Source organism: Strix uralensis, chromosome 4 (genome assembly GCF_047716275.1).
Source record: "Strix uralensis isolate ZFMK-TIS-50842 chromosome 4, bStrUra1, whole genome shotgun sequence".
NCBI lineage: Eukaryota > Metazoa > Chordata > Aves > Strigiformes > Strigidae > Strix > Strix uralensis.
The window spans coordinates 11,270,124-11,284,243 of record NC_133975.1 but is presented as its reverse complement, the minus strand read 5'-3'; positions in this window follow the sequence as shown (position 1 = coordinate 11,284,243).

Below are 14,120 nucleotides of genomic sequence, written 5' to 3'. Positions count from 1 at the left end.
TACAATGCCCTTCATATAACCAGGATAGCTCTCAATCAATGTTGTTATGCAAGTACACATTCAGACGAAATCAAGAGTGCAGTGGAAACAAAAAAACATTTAGGCCTGGATTTCTCTCCCCTAATTTCAGAAAGAAGGATCCTCAAATTAGCTGGGTGAAATTAGTTACAATTCATTTTGTAATACATGTAAGCAAAAATTTGCTTTTCCTTTGTATCTGAGGCTAAAAAAACCTGGATTCATCTATATTTTAATTGCTACGTGAAACCAAGCCGCTACAACCACTATTCTTGCTTTTTATTTTTAATTCTACCTGAGCCTCCTTATGCTTTCTCTCCTGTTCTCTAGCCTTCTCTGGCTTAGATTATTTTCTTTATTCTACAGAAAGGAGCTTGGCTTTTAGAAAAGAAGAGAACTTCCAGCTGTAGACAATTTGGGTTAAGACCCCAAATCCAGAGCTGAAACAGTTCCAGTTGGCCAAGTAGTTAAAACGCAGTAATGTTTCCTAACTAATTCCCCCATCACAAAAAACTAAAACTATATGATACTGATGTAGGGCAAGACTGATATCAGTGTAATATAATTATTGGTACACCCCACTATTATTTTGTCCAATGAGGAATCATGCAGGTTTCTTATAGACAGAGTGTGCATATTTTGTGACCTGCTTGACAAGATAAACTGCACCATTTGCTATGACAGTTCACTAAAACTACAGTTTCAGATTTTTCCAACTGGGTTTGACCAAGAAAAGGAAAAAGCAGACTTTTGCTATCAGGCTTGCATAGCTGTGGGACAATATCATATCTGAAAACTGGAGGAGAAACAATTTCAAACTAGTGAAGCCCTGGGGATTTCAAAAACATTGCCCATCACCTCAGCTGGAGCCCTTTCTTAGAGAAATATTTTTATCAAGCTGAGTATAAACTGATGCGAATCATTCTATGAAACTACTTGTAAGACATGAACCATCAGATGTGGCTGTAAAATCTGCAATTGCAATTTAGGTTGAAGGGTTCTTTGATTGTAATTAAACTCTAATTCCAAGACAGAAAAGATGAATTGTCATATTCTCCACATGGTATTTAATATTCAGATGCTGTTCCTTCACCTTTTTCCTCTGGAAGCAAGACTCTGGAGTACAAATTATCAAGAGAGCTATAATTTTGGATCTGACATAAAAAAATATGGGTGACTCATAGACACTATGCGTCTGTTATCATAACCCTAAACACATGATTATCTGGTAGATTGAACTTACAGTTTCTAGAAGAGAAAGCTGCAGTTTTTTCTTTGAATAACATTTTAGCTTTGGTAAATAATCACAGGCACAATTTTTCAGCTTATGACTACAACCTAGGTAAAGTATAAAGCACTTGGTAAGTGGCAGGTATCTTTTAAAGACTACAGATGATCTGTGGTTGAGAGCTAAGACCCAAGAATTTCACAATAAAATAGATCTAATCTCTCAGTAAAGCACTGAATAAGGTGCAAAGCCCATAATACTGTCTTAAAACTGAGACTTAGAAACTGTGGCAAAAATTCTAAGTAAGGAATTGGAGAAAGCCTAAGTGTTGACAGGGATGACAGGATTTTACTTTTTGGAATTTTCAGAGAATCAGTCTTGGAACTGTTAACTAATGTTTTCATAAATGACATCAATCAAAAGAAGAGTATGCCAATGAAGTTTCCTGGTGACACAAAATTTAGACACAATACATGAGTACATCAGATGTGAAGAATAGCATGAGCTTGAGAAAATAAGCAAAACACAAATTTCAGACAAGATACAAATTTAATTCCACAGACTAAGATTTGATGGACAATGACAAAAATTTCCAAAATTTCCTGAGCTGCTGACAATATAAAAGGAAATTGAGAGTTTGAAACTAGTCAGAATATGTAATTGATATATACTTGTGGAAGTAAAACCAGTTTTTAGTACTCTAGTAATTATTATTGATATAATTTAGTAATTTTATGCTGTGAACCAGTAACAGAGCTTCATACACATGCATTGATTACTGTTTTTATCTAGTTTTGTAACAGGAAATTGTAACTTTGACATTCTTAATCACACTTTATGTCTATTTTTCAACTGATTTCCTTTGGAAATAAGATCTATGTGATAATATCGTCTGAGTGTCTTCCCTAATAAACTGTGGCACTGTTGGTCATTTTTGTGTTCAAGATGAAAGAAGAGTTGACATTTCAAAGATGATTATGCTCTTACTGTCATCACAAAAAATAGGTGGCCAGAAGGAGACCAGTTTCTTAAAGTATGAACCATGATCTCACACAGAAAATCTGCAAGGCAGAAAGACCTCATAAATTCTCCAGCTGTAGGAAAAGCTTCATGTAGCACTTGCTATCAAAGGACCCAAGACTCCAGTCCTGGAGAAACATCATTCATGTTGCAAAATATATGGTAGGTACGTAAAAACACAAGAAGATTTTCTGAGGATTCAGTGTATGCCATGCAAATTTGCCACCAACAGGTGAGTCCTGGTGCTCATTCCTGGCTAAATGGATAGCTTGTGAAGCTGATGGCTGTGAGATACATTTAGGAATTTATGATTTGATCCTCACTTGGAAGGAGCATTTCAATGTTTCAGTGCCCTCCAAGGAAACAGTAACAGCAGATTGAACAATGTGTATCATATATCAACATGTTCATTGTTGTGTCTATTTGTATTTTGAGTATTATCTGCTTTGCATGCTTCTTTCTCCTAACCGTTGAAAGTGGTTGCTCTTCTTTTCTTCCCACAACCTTTTCATGGCACTGGAAACAAAATATGGAAGGGAAGGGAGGAGGCTGCCTAAATTTCCTGTTAACTGATATTTACATTGCTGACTTACAGTGTTTGAATAAGAACTTCACAGGTACTGTAAATTACACGATGCTGTGGGATTGATTCTTAATTATGTTTAATTTGTTAATGGTGCAAAGCTACGAAAGAGGTTTTTGTAAAGTGTGTTCTGGTATCTGAATATTGAAGAACCAGTTAAAGACACAGATTCATGCACATCTTAATTTGGAAGTGAAAAGGGTAGACGGGAAGGGTCAGTACCAGCTTATACAGCCCAGAAAATATGAAAAATCACCAGCCAAGTTAATAGCTGAATACTTTCTAAGCATCCAAACAGCCTTCAAAGTTACAGTACAAGTGACTACCCAAATCAGAGACTGGGATTACCAGGTAGCGTTTTAGTAAGGGGAGTCTTCTTAACTCATTCTTAAATGCCACAGTTGCATTTAGAGGGAACCAGAAAACCTCATGAGTGCATTTTGCAAGGTGCTTACCCAGAGATGGGATACAACTGGAAAATTACACAGTGGAGAATTCCTGTAGCTTACCAGCTAAAACATATTTTTACAAGTTTTTAGAATTCTGTGTGGAAGATACGGGAATAGATCATGAGGATTTGTGTTGTTTAATATAGTCTAAAATTGTGTTTATAGCCTGCAATTTAACATTTTGCTTTCTTGGAACAAGCATCATCTTTTCTACCTTACACCTGCTGGATCTTGAAAGAATGTCCATGTAAAGCTAAAAGTTATGACACATCCCCCTCTGGGGCAAGAAAACTAAGTAATGTATTGGTGATGATGGTGGTCTGGGAAAGCATATAGAGTCACTTAAGAATCAGTGAGTGTTTCTTGCCTGCTGCAAAGACTAGGGCAGAGGTCTGAGGAAGAATCTATTTAGAAAGGCTGATTCAGACTGTATAAATCAGTATAATACAGGGACATGAACTAAGAGAAAATGCAGGTTCATAATAATGACATGGTCAAAAATAAGATTAACACACTGTGGAATACTTAAGAAGAGTGGTTAAGGTCTCATCACCAGCACTGCTACAGGTAGGTGAGACGAAATACTGTCATCTGTATTTCAACACTATGAAAGGAAGGTGGTGCAATAGTTATGGTACAAGGCCAAAGTCAGGAACCTGTGGAGCAATTCATAAATTTGTGAGATTGCCTGTGTTTGCTTTGGGACTGCATCTATAAAAAGGCTGAGATGTCATCCTGCAAAATTTGGCCCCTCAAAACTGTTGTTCAACTTCCATCTAATCCTGAGGATGCTTAAAATGGCCAGGATTGCCTACGTCTTGATGGACACATGAAGGTAAGTACCTATCCCAGCTCTTAGCCCCATTGAACTCACAATGTAGCACAGTCCCCTTCCTGTCTCACTTACAGTATGGCTGATATTCTCAAATAAAACCAGTCAAATAACAAAACTGGGCCAGAGAAGGATGCAATCTCGTTTAACTCACTGGTTTGACTGTCAGAGTACTCACCTAATTTGTCTTCCTTCCCCACTCCTGTATGAAGATACTTCTAACACACAGCCCACAATTTCTTTAGAAAGTAAGGGCTTCATCAGACCTTCTTACTAAATCTATGCTTTTCGAGGAATAATTTAGAATTCTGTTGGAAAAATGAGACGCTTTCCCAGCACGTTCCCAGTATTTTTTACTAGGCACTCAGTGATTGGAGTCTAGCACTGACCTCTCTCAGGGAAACACCATAGCTACTAGGCTGTAAAATCATTCTCACACTTATTTGCCATGGTCTAGTAAGCACTTCATTATTTTAAATACAGTGGAAGTGTGACAAGAGGAATTAATTGTTATGCCCCATACTTGGGTCAGGACAGCTCTTGCAAAGTGAGGGCTTCTGCTCTCCTCATGAACTGCCTTTTCTCATGTACTACAGCTTAAAGTACACTTCCCAGCACAGAGCAGCTAGCTGCAGTAAAGCCACACGATCCTCTGCGCAGACAGCCAATGACTCCAGCTGACTTTGATGGGACAGCACTGGGACATAGGTAAACGTTCCTATATTTGCTGCCCCTACTAGCAATATAAATACCTGATCGGTATTGTCAGACTCCACTGTGCAGCTGCATTTGTTATAGGAATCACACTTGCCACCAAAAATTTTTGGCTGGCAAAAGAACTCTTTAATTCTGACTTGAGACATTCACTGAAGGATTCATGGCTGTTATTCTTTTGTTCCAGTTGCTTCCTTGTTCAGCACAAATGCAATGAATAGGCACCAGGCTGCCAAAAAACCTTCATCACCTTCAGTAATTGACTGCTATCTCTTAGGCACCTCAGTACCAGTCACTTTAGGATTAACATTTAGCCCACAACAAAGTAGCTGGACTTTAATTCCCCTGCTTATGTGAATAAAGCCCTTGAGTCCATGGTTAAATCAACCTGTTTTCCAAACACTCGGGAGCTGTGAAGCACGTTTTCTAGCACCAGCTAAGCAAACTATGTGAAGGTTTACTTTTCAGTTAAAGCCTCTGTAATGTGGTGTTTCTTTTTCATGGGGGAGACTGAATCGCTAGATATCCCATCTTTCCTTGACAGCGTCAATATTTTTTTCTGTTTAGAAACAACTGCAGCTCTAACAAATTTGGCAAATCTGATGAATATCCCGTGTGTGTCTCCTAGACTAGAGCTAATTAAACATTTCCTTTTTCTCTAATAAAATACATCTATTAAAAAAGATAATTCTGATGTTTCAAACCTACTGAGAGATTTTTCTGTACTTTGGGTAGATTCATGATCAGGCATATTTTTGAAAAATAATAGTACTCCACTAGATGTGTCTCTGTACTTCATAAGGGTCTGTACAAGTTGTAATTTCTGATAAACCAGAAAGATAAAACTGGAACTTGAAATATATGGAGTTACTTGTCTGTGGCTGTAAACATGTTCCACAGTGAATGTTTCCTGCTTAAGACGATCCAAAAGTCCATTTATCGTGAAAACCACATCTGTACTTCTTTAAATAAGTCATTCTTTTAACTAGAGAATTAGGCAATGACACCTGCTCTTAGATGGATTTGTAAAATGAGCATTCAGAAACCACTACATATGTAATATAAAATTAGAGGATTTTTCCAGATGTTAAACTACACTCTTGGTTTCTGGTCTTTTCATTAATATCTTAAAGCAGTAACTTAGGTGTCATTAAAGCCAAACATGATCACTGGAGATGACGCAGACCCCTTCCGAAACTGTTTGTGCTAGCAGGACTTTGTGTTTTCACTACATACACAGCCCTCACACTTCTCAACCTTCTGCTTGTTGCCACAGAGGAAAGCCTTAATGTTCTTGGAAATCCTGCGGGATGATTAATTTGTGAAATATAGATCTATATTATGTTCTGGTGAAGACCTAACTTTGCCCCTTTTATTTATTTTCAGTAAGCTAAAATAAGTAACTTCTCTTTGTCTGCAGATACACCATATGCAGCACAGCCAGAAAGCTGAGAGCAAGAATAGGAATTTTTTGCCTATATCATAGCACAGCTATAAGTGGATTTTACTGATAATCTCATACAAGGGACTTCTCCAATGTCTTTGGGTCTTCATTTTTAGTCCGTGTTCTGAAACTGTTCTTTGCAAAATCCTGATGTCAGCTGGATAGTTATTTCACTTCATGACAAAAATACTCTATCTCCCCACTGTTATATTAAACTACATTCTAAATTTCCACTACAGACAAATCTTTCGAGGGGACAAATAAAGTGCAACAAGAGTTCAGCCAATTAATTGGCTTTATTAGCCTGGACATCATTCAGCACCTTGTAGTTTCTTTTTTTGTTTACAGGGAACACACAAAGTATCTTTCTGTGTACCTGCTTCTCCATGGTCCCAAACTAATTGGGCCAGTGTCTCACAAATTGCCTAATTGGCTGAACATTCCTAGCCTTCTGATTTTAATCAGGGACACATGGTGCATATCAATAGCCTGCTTCATTACGGCTGAAGAAGATCCAGGCTACTGTCCATTTTCAATTAAATTGCATTTAAAAAGAACAGCAACTTGACCTTTTGGAATACTGCATAATAGGTTTAAAAACTTAAGCAGCTTTTTTTTTTTCTTCCTGGAATAACTAACCAACAAATAGAAATAAGCACCCCTTGTTGTGGTATATCACCAAGGAGAAGCCTTTAATGCGGTGTTGAATCTGTTAGCTACAATTTGTGATGATAATAACACCTGAAAAACAATTGCAAAAGAGTACAAAGTTGTGTGTCTCTACAGCCTTGGAGCTTCCTGTTATCATTTTTTTAATAGAAGCCACAAAAGCAGAGTGGGCCTGACCAAATTGCATAACATGCCAGGGCTCCAATCCCAAAAGGCTCACCCTTTAAGCTGACAACTGTAGGCAAGAGAAAAATGATGAAAGGCCTTGCTAAAGGTAAAGAGCACGTCAGTGACAGAACTGACAACAGAACATACATATTTTAATTTCTACGATGCCAATTCAAACGGTCAATTCTATTTATTTCTCTTTAATTCTACTCTGTTTGAAGCATCTCTTATTCTAAGACTTTCATGACATCCCTGAAGAGCCATAAATCAGCCAAGAAGATTTTACCATCAGCACAATTCTCCTCCACTTCAGATTACAGGGGTTCTTTTTGTCTACCTGTGGTGACAGCAGTTGTCATCCAGTGTAGTTCTGTGCATAAGCCAAAAGGAGAACTGAATTAGGAGCAATCCATCAGATAGCCAAAGGCATCACTTCTCAGGAACTTTTAGCTACTACATGAGATTTAATAAGCATCTTGTTAAAGGCTGAATAGAAGACATGAGAAGTTTTTACTGTAAAATAGAAGTTGTGGGAAGGCTGAAAGAAAAAGAAAAATCATGCCCCTCCAGTATGTGCTGGCCATGTTGTTGAAAACCCCTCAGGACTCTTAAATTGATGTGTTGTGTTGAACAGCTGACTGACTGAAGTACCCTCTTTGTAACAATAAAAATCTGTAATTCATGTGCCGAAATGTTTAGGAATAATATTTTTCTCCAGATTGGCTTGTGTAAGTGAAAAGTGACAAAGCGCTATCATGTTTCTAGAGCTCAGGAACAGTCCCACACACAGTGTGCTTTTTCATCACCAGATAAGATGAAAGCATAGAACAAAACCAAACATGACAAAAAAACTGTGAAAAAAGATAAAATTATTCACTAAAAACAATAGCCTTAAAAAAGGTTACACAGCATCTCTCCAGACTGAGGTCAGAGGTGATTTTAGTTTATGTAATTGATTATTACAGACTTTAAATGTTCTCAACCTATATAAATACAACTATTCTCTCACCTACAAGAGTAAACAATCACCTACCAGAATTAATCTGGCAGAGGCAAGAAAACTACCCTTAATTCAGGTTTAAATATTTTTTTCTTTATTGACAGATTCTTCAGTGAAAGCCAATCCATTCTCTTTGGAAGTACATTTCCTTCAAATAGTTCCCCACATGTAGTCAAAGAGCTACTAAAGAAGGAGGGAAAATTAAACCTCTAAGAAAAGAAGTGTACAATGTAGACCCTACGGGATATTTTATAGAGGGTCTTCCAGGGCCCTGGGAAATCAGACGCCTAACTTTAAATATTCTAACTTGGGTGCTTGGCAGTACTATTCTATTTTCATTGCTGACAGAGGGATACTTGGACTCTTTTGGCTAAAGTTAGACTTTGTTAATGCTACTTCTTCTGTCCCACCGACCTTCAAAACACAGACCTTCAAAACCTTGGTGTAGATAGTTAGGTGTGTTTTTTCCAAGCTGAGACCAAAAATATTTGTGGCTACTTCAGCTAGACTGCTAAAGGCATCGGGATCCAGGAGCAACAAGACAAGTTATGTATGCTGTGTTGTTCTGCTCAGGTACTCTCTCATGGGCAACTAACCAGACATATCCAGATCCCATAGCAGCCAGCTGATGCAAATTACATCCAGGCTAGACAGAAGACGCAATTTTTAAGTGAAGGTAATTACGCATTTCAAGGATTTACCAGATAATATAGTGAGTTGTCACTGGAACTCTTGAAACAAAATGTAGTGTCTTTCTAAAAGCCACATTGCCCATCTCAGAAAGAAGAATTTATACTGGGATTATGGAGTTCAGTCCTCTGGTCTGGCTTGTACAAGAGGTCAGATGAGCCAATACTAATGGTCTCTTCTAGCCTCTAAATCAGTGAATAAAGAAACAGCAAATATTTCCACAATTAGTCAGAAAAATAGGTTGATTATACAAAAGAGAAAAAATAAAAATAATTTTAAAAGTTGGGTTTGCCTACTAACATTCAGAAGTGGGACAGAAATAAGTATTTGAAGGAATAATCTTTGTGAATTACTTAAAAAGCAGAAAAAAATTATAAACATCGGTAAAACAGAAAAGTTCTACTAATGCTTGGCCACCTTCTTCATCCCCATGCAGGGCATTATTTTGTGTGGTTTTTATTGTTTTGGATGATTTCTCCTAAAGGTCACAAAGTAAGTTTATCTTGCCTTCTTCATGAGGCTGTTGGACACCTTAACAGATTTCATTATAAGGGCCATTTCTCTGACATTCAGTTGACATCTGATTGCTTGTGACTTCTGCTGAGCAACTTCTTGTGACAGAAAATATGTGCAGATCTATCTAGGAATACACCACATGTGTGGCAGAGGGTAGAAAAAAATCTCAGGAAGAAGTAACATCAGAATCACCTTTAACATGACCTTTTCACATGTTTTAAGTGTTAGAAGATTGACACTCAAAGACTCAAAAAAGCACTAATCTAATTCTTCAATATTTAAGGATAAGATACCAAAGTCAAATATGGGATTTTTAATGTAGTGGTTCTAGTAGAAAAAATTACTATGGAGTAAAGTGAGAAAGGGATTTACCTAAGTACATAAAAAAGTGCACAACAGACTTGGGTCACTGGCTCCACTTGTTTTATCTTCACTATACATACAAATTAAATTATGTGTAAAATGAAATAAGGAGATTTACCTAAGTGTCTAATTGTAAAATGTAGATTTCCCCTCCAAAAAAACTTTCTCAGCTGGGAAAACTTCATCACATCATGGTTTGTATCATCACTACCTGCTCTTTGCCAAAGAGACTTGGTTGTCACTCACCAGAAGGAATTCCTCTCCTTTTCTGAGCACTTGAGGATACCAGGTCCCAAAATGACTCCAGTAGTTTGGAAGGTGATAACTGCCAGCTTGGGTTACAAGCACTGCAAAGGACCCATTTTCCTTGGGTTCCTTACCTCCTTGCCAATGCAAGCACCTTGAAACTGTCAGATTTGTTTCAGTTCCCCTTAGACCAGTTTAAAAATAAAAGCAATAAATCTTATTCTTGCAAAACAAAAGACTATGTTCTGGATTATGAAACTGAAAGCATGCTTTAAATGTAAAGCATAAAATAAACAAATTGACATTTAAGACATACCTGAGAATGCTCTTTCTTCCCTTATTCAGTGGAAGTAGAGCAACTTCTAAAGAGAAGGTAAAGACAAGGGTCTCAGCATTTGCAGGCCCATCTCAAGCCTTTGCAGGCCTATCAGAAGTAGCATGCAAACTACAGACTGAAAAACACCACTCAGAAGAATTGTCTTTCAGAAGGGGACATCTTTGAGCCTTTATTCAGAAACAGAAGCTAAAAAGGCAGCAGCTCCGTTCTCTGAAACATTTTCATTTCCATTGACCTAAAAGGAAGCTCGCACTCTATCCTTCATAAATATGTCTTTCTAACTTTCAATATGATTTCAACTTTTCTTGGCACATTCCTGGCATATTAAGAACAGAGATGAGAGAGCTGACCCTTAGAAAGCTTCCTGTTCGATTAGTTTGGGAAGTTCAGCTGTCTCCAAACTCAGGAGATACCCAGACTCCACAAATTACTTTCATATTAATGTTTAAAAACTTGAAGCATGTTAAGAGATGTATTAAGTACTCAAATGTACTCACATTTCTAACTGTGCCAAACACCATTCTCACACTAAACTCTCAGTCTGTGTAGACCAAGTATTTCCCTCCCCTTAAAGGTTAAATCCACTAGTCTCAAAGCACTCCTAGCAGATTAATCTTCATAGAGAACACAGCAAAGTTTCCATTTTCTTTCATAAAACCCAGCAATGGTATCTCTTATTCATCTAAGAGCCAGAGAAGGCACACTCAAGTCTCTCATCTGCTTTGGGGATTTAAAACGCACAACATTGCTTCTCTGGAGAATCTTCTAATAAGCCTAGAGGGCTTTATAGGAAAAATTTATCTAAGAGTGAGGGCATGAATCAATAACCTAGTAAGTTAAAAGAGTCCTGATCCTATGCCTGGGTACTAGTAAAGAAGAACATGTCCTCTGCCACTGGGGAAAACACAGAAACTTTCTTAAGGAACAAATGAAACATAAGACCCACCCTTCCCAACTAAATACTCCTTACCAGTATTAGTGAGAGTCACACACTCAGACTCACCATTTTCAGTTAAAACTCTCCTTACTTCAGTTTGAAACCGCTGCAGGACAAGGGACAAAGAACCCTCCACCAGCACCATGAGGGGCTGCCATACTCACTATTGTATTGCTTGTGCCACCGCTTGGCTTCTGGCCTCCAATTCAGAGTGTGGAAGGAAGGGGGGGCATAAACCAGTACCAATCTAAACCAAGGACGAAAAAGCAGCAGTTCCTTAGGTCTTATCACAGCTCTCAGTTTCTGTGCTGCAATTTGCTCTTCTGGGAAGGAGGGTGATATTAACAGGAGTGTTGGGAGGACTAGCTGGTCAACACCTGCAAACATAGCTAAAGGCGTAAATCCACTTTCTGATCAATACGACTTTGATGACTGTTAAACATGATCAATCCCATTCCCCCCTCAGGTACCTGTGTGCAAACCAGATTTTCAGTGAATAAAGCATGTCAAATTTATTATAGAACAGTATTGCCCTCCTGTGGCCAAACACTATTCTGAAGAAACGAATCTTATGAGGGTTCCTCTTTATTTATTTATTTGTTTCTCATGCACAACCTCAGATATATTGGACAATCTTTCTGAATGGAACTCAGAATTGGGAGAGACACCTCCAAACCCTTCCAAAACCTAGATCCAAAGCTGGGTTTGGCATGTTATGGCGTAGTAACTGAACAGGAAGTGTAAGCAGTAGACATGATGCCAGTCTCTCTGGCTCCTTACATTTCTCCTGATGATGCTATTCACAGCAGAAATTATGATTATCTGCATTCACCTTCAATGGTCATGTTTAGTAGTGACAGCATTTCTTTCTGAGCACTGTCTACCTTGGATTTACTGCTTTTTTATTAATCCAGAATTAGAACCATATCCTGCCTACTTCCAGAGTAAGAGACAATCGTCTCTCCTTTCATTGGGAACAGGCATGGGCCTTCCGGACCTTACCCAAAACCCATGTAAGTAAACAGAATCTCTCAGACTTAAATGTCTTTTGGATCAGGTCCTTAGTGACTTAGTCAGACTCTTAGTAATGAGTTCACAACACACAGCAATAACAGAGACTGCAATGCAGGTCAGGGACTTGACAAGGAAGCTCCCCATGGCAAACTCAAGGTCCCCCAGGCTACAGAATTAATGTGCGAAGCAGAAGAGATCATCCCACTCTTGAATGCATAAAGTATTCTCTGAAATCCCCACAACTTAGCCAAACGGTATAGCTTAACCAACACAATTACAACTTTTTCATGGGTAAAAAACTTGGAGATAATAAAAACTTCTTAAATATTGGATCAGCCACACACCTGAGAGAAAACTGTTGCAATAAAGGATTTATATATATAAATGACAGGATGAATGCAGCTTAAAGCAGTCTAAATTCTTCACCATTATGTCAAAGTGCTGTTGAAAATCGAGTTACAGTTTCTGTGAAGATTAATTGCACTTGACATATTCCATGGAAAGTGCTCGACCTGATCTATTTTACCTGCCAATAGTCAGTTAATATGACTCAGCTTTTCTGTCCAGCTGTCAAGGCTGGAAATATAAGGATAAGCATCTCTATCTTTCTTTTATGATTGCCAGCTATGCAGTGCAAAAATGAGTTACCTTTTCCTTCTCACAGAGGGTCTTTTTCTGACAGACACCATCAATGCTGCAACAAATTTAAGCAGAGTATTAAAAGTAATTATGGTGATGGAATTTTAAACTTTTAACCGTGACTATGCATGTCTCTATTCATGGCTCTTCTGAGGCATGGAACAGAAATAATCCCATGGGATCAATATCCCCGATACAGCAAAAGAAGAAGAGTCAAATCTTATCACTAACTTTTCTAGAACTGATTTATGTTATCTTTAGGGTGTGGTGATAGGGAGGAAGACCCCTATGAACTTTAATAGGTCAGAATCAACTCCAAGACAACACGTGTGGCTTTAATCAAGTCTGACTTCAATTTATACATATGTTTCAGAATTTCCTACACCAAGATTTTTGTGTTCTCCATCCAAGTTGAAGAACCCACTCGCAAATAATCCAGAGAAAGTTAAGGAATACATCTGTGCTCAAAATACTCAAAAGTATTTTAAGTTGTTTCTGGAAAACATACAGCCCAGAACAGAGGATGAATAGGAATCCTGGGCCACAACTAACTTATTCAGCCATAGCCATAGTTTTTCAATACATTGGAATGCACCTAACGCACACACAGCCCATCACACAATTTTGTTCTGATTAAAATAAAATCAACTTTTCTTTCAGATAAGTATTGACTGCAAATTTTCCTTGCTGCTCAATATTTATCTCTGATCAATGAATTTTAATTATCATCTCAAGGGAAACAGTATCTGCTTAGCATTAGGTTCCAGAAGGGTCTGTAGAACGTGATGGAAAATGAGGACTACATACCCAGCTGGGTACACAGAGAGGGAGGCCAGGATAAGGAATAACTCTCATTCTCTTGGAAATACCTGAAAAGGATTTTTACCTATGCTTCCCTTCCAAGAACATTTTGTTCAGACCAAGCATACAGAACTGCAGCCTGGAAAGAAGGAGAACATTTGAAAAGGTTTTATCAACAAGGTCACAGTGAACACTGCTTGTTTGTTCATTAATTCTGTGCAATGTTTATAGGTATGTGCCAGTTCAGACAATACTAGAGAAATCAGGCTTCCTAGCATTTGGTCTCATTGGGCAGATCACCAGTGTCTTTTGAATGAAGGTATAAAAATAATAGCATTTTTCCAGTTCAAGCTCCATTGCTATGTTACAGCAAGGATCTTCACTGGCCACATCATTCAGCAACATGTCCTTTAGAACAGATGAAGATACATGGACATTCAGATTTCTTCTGG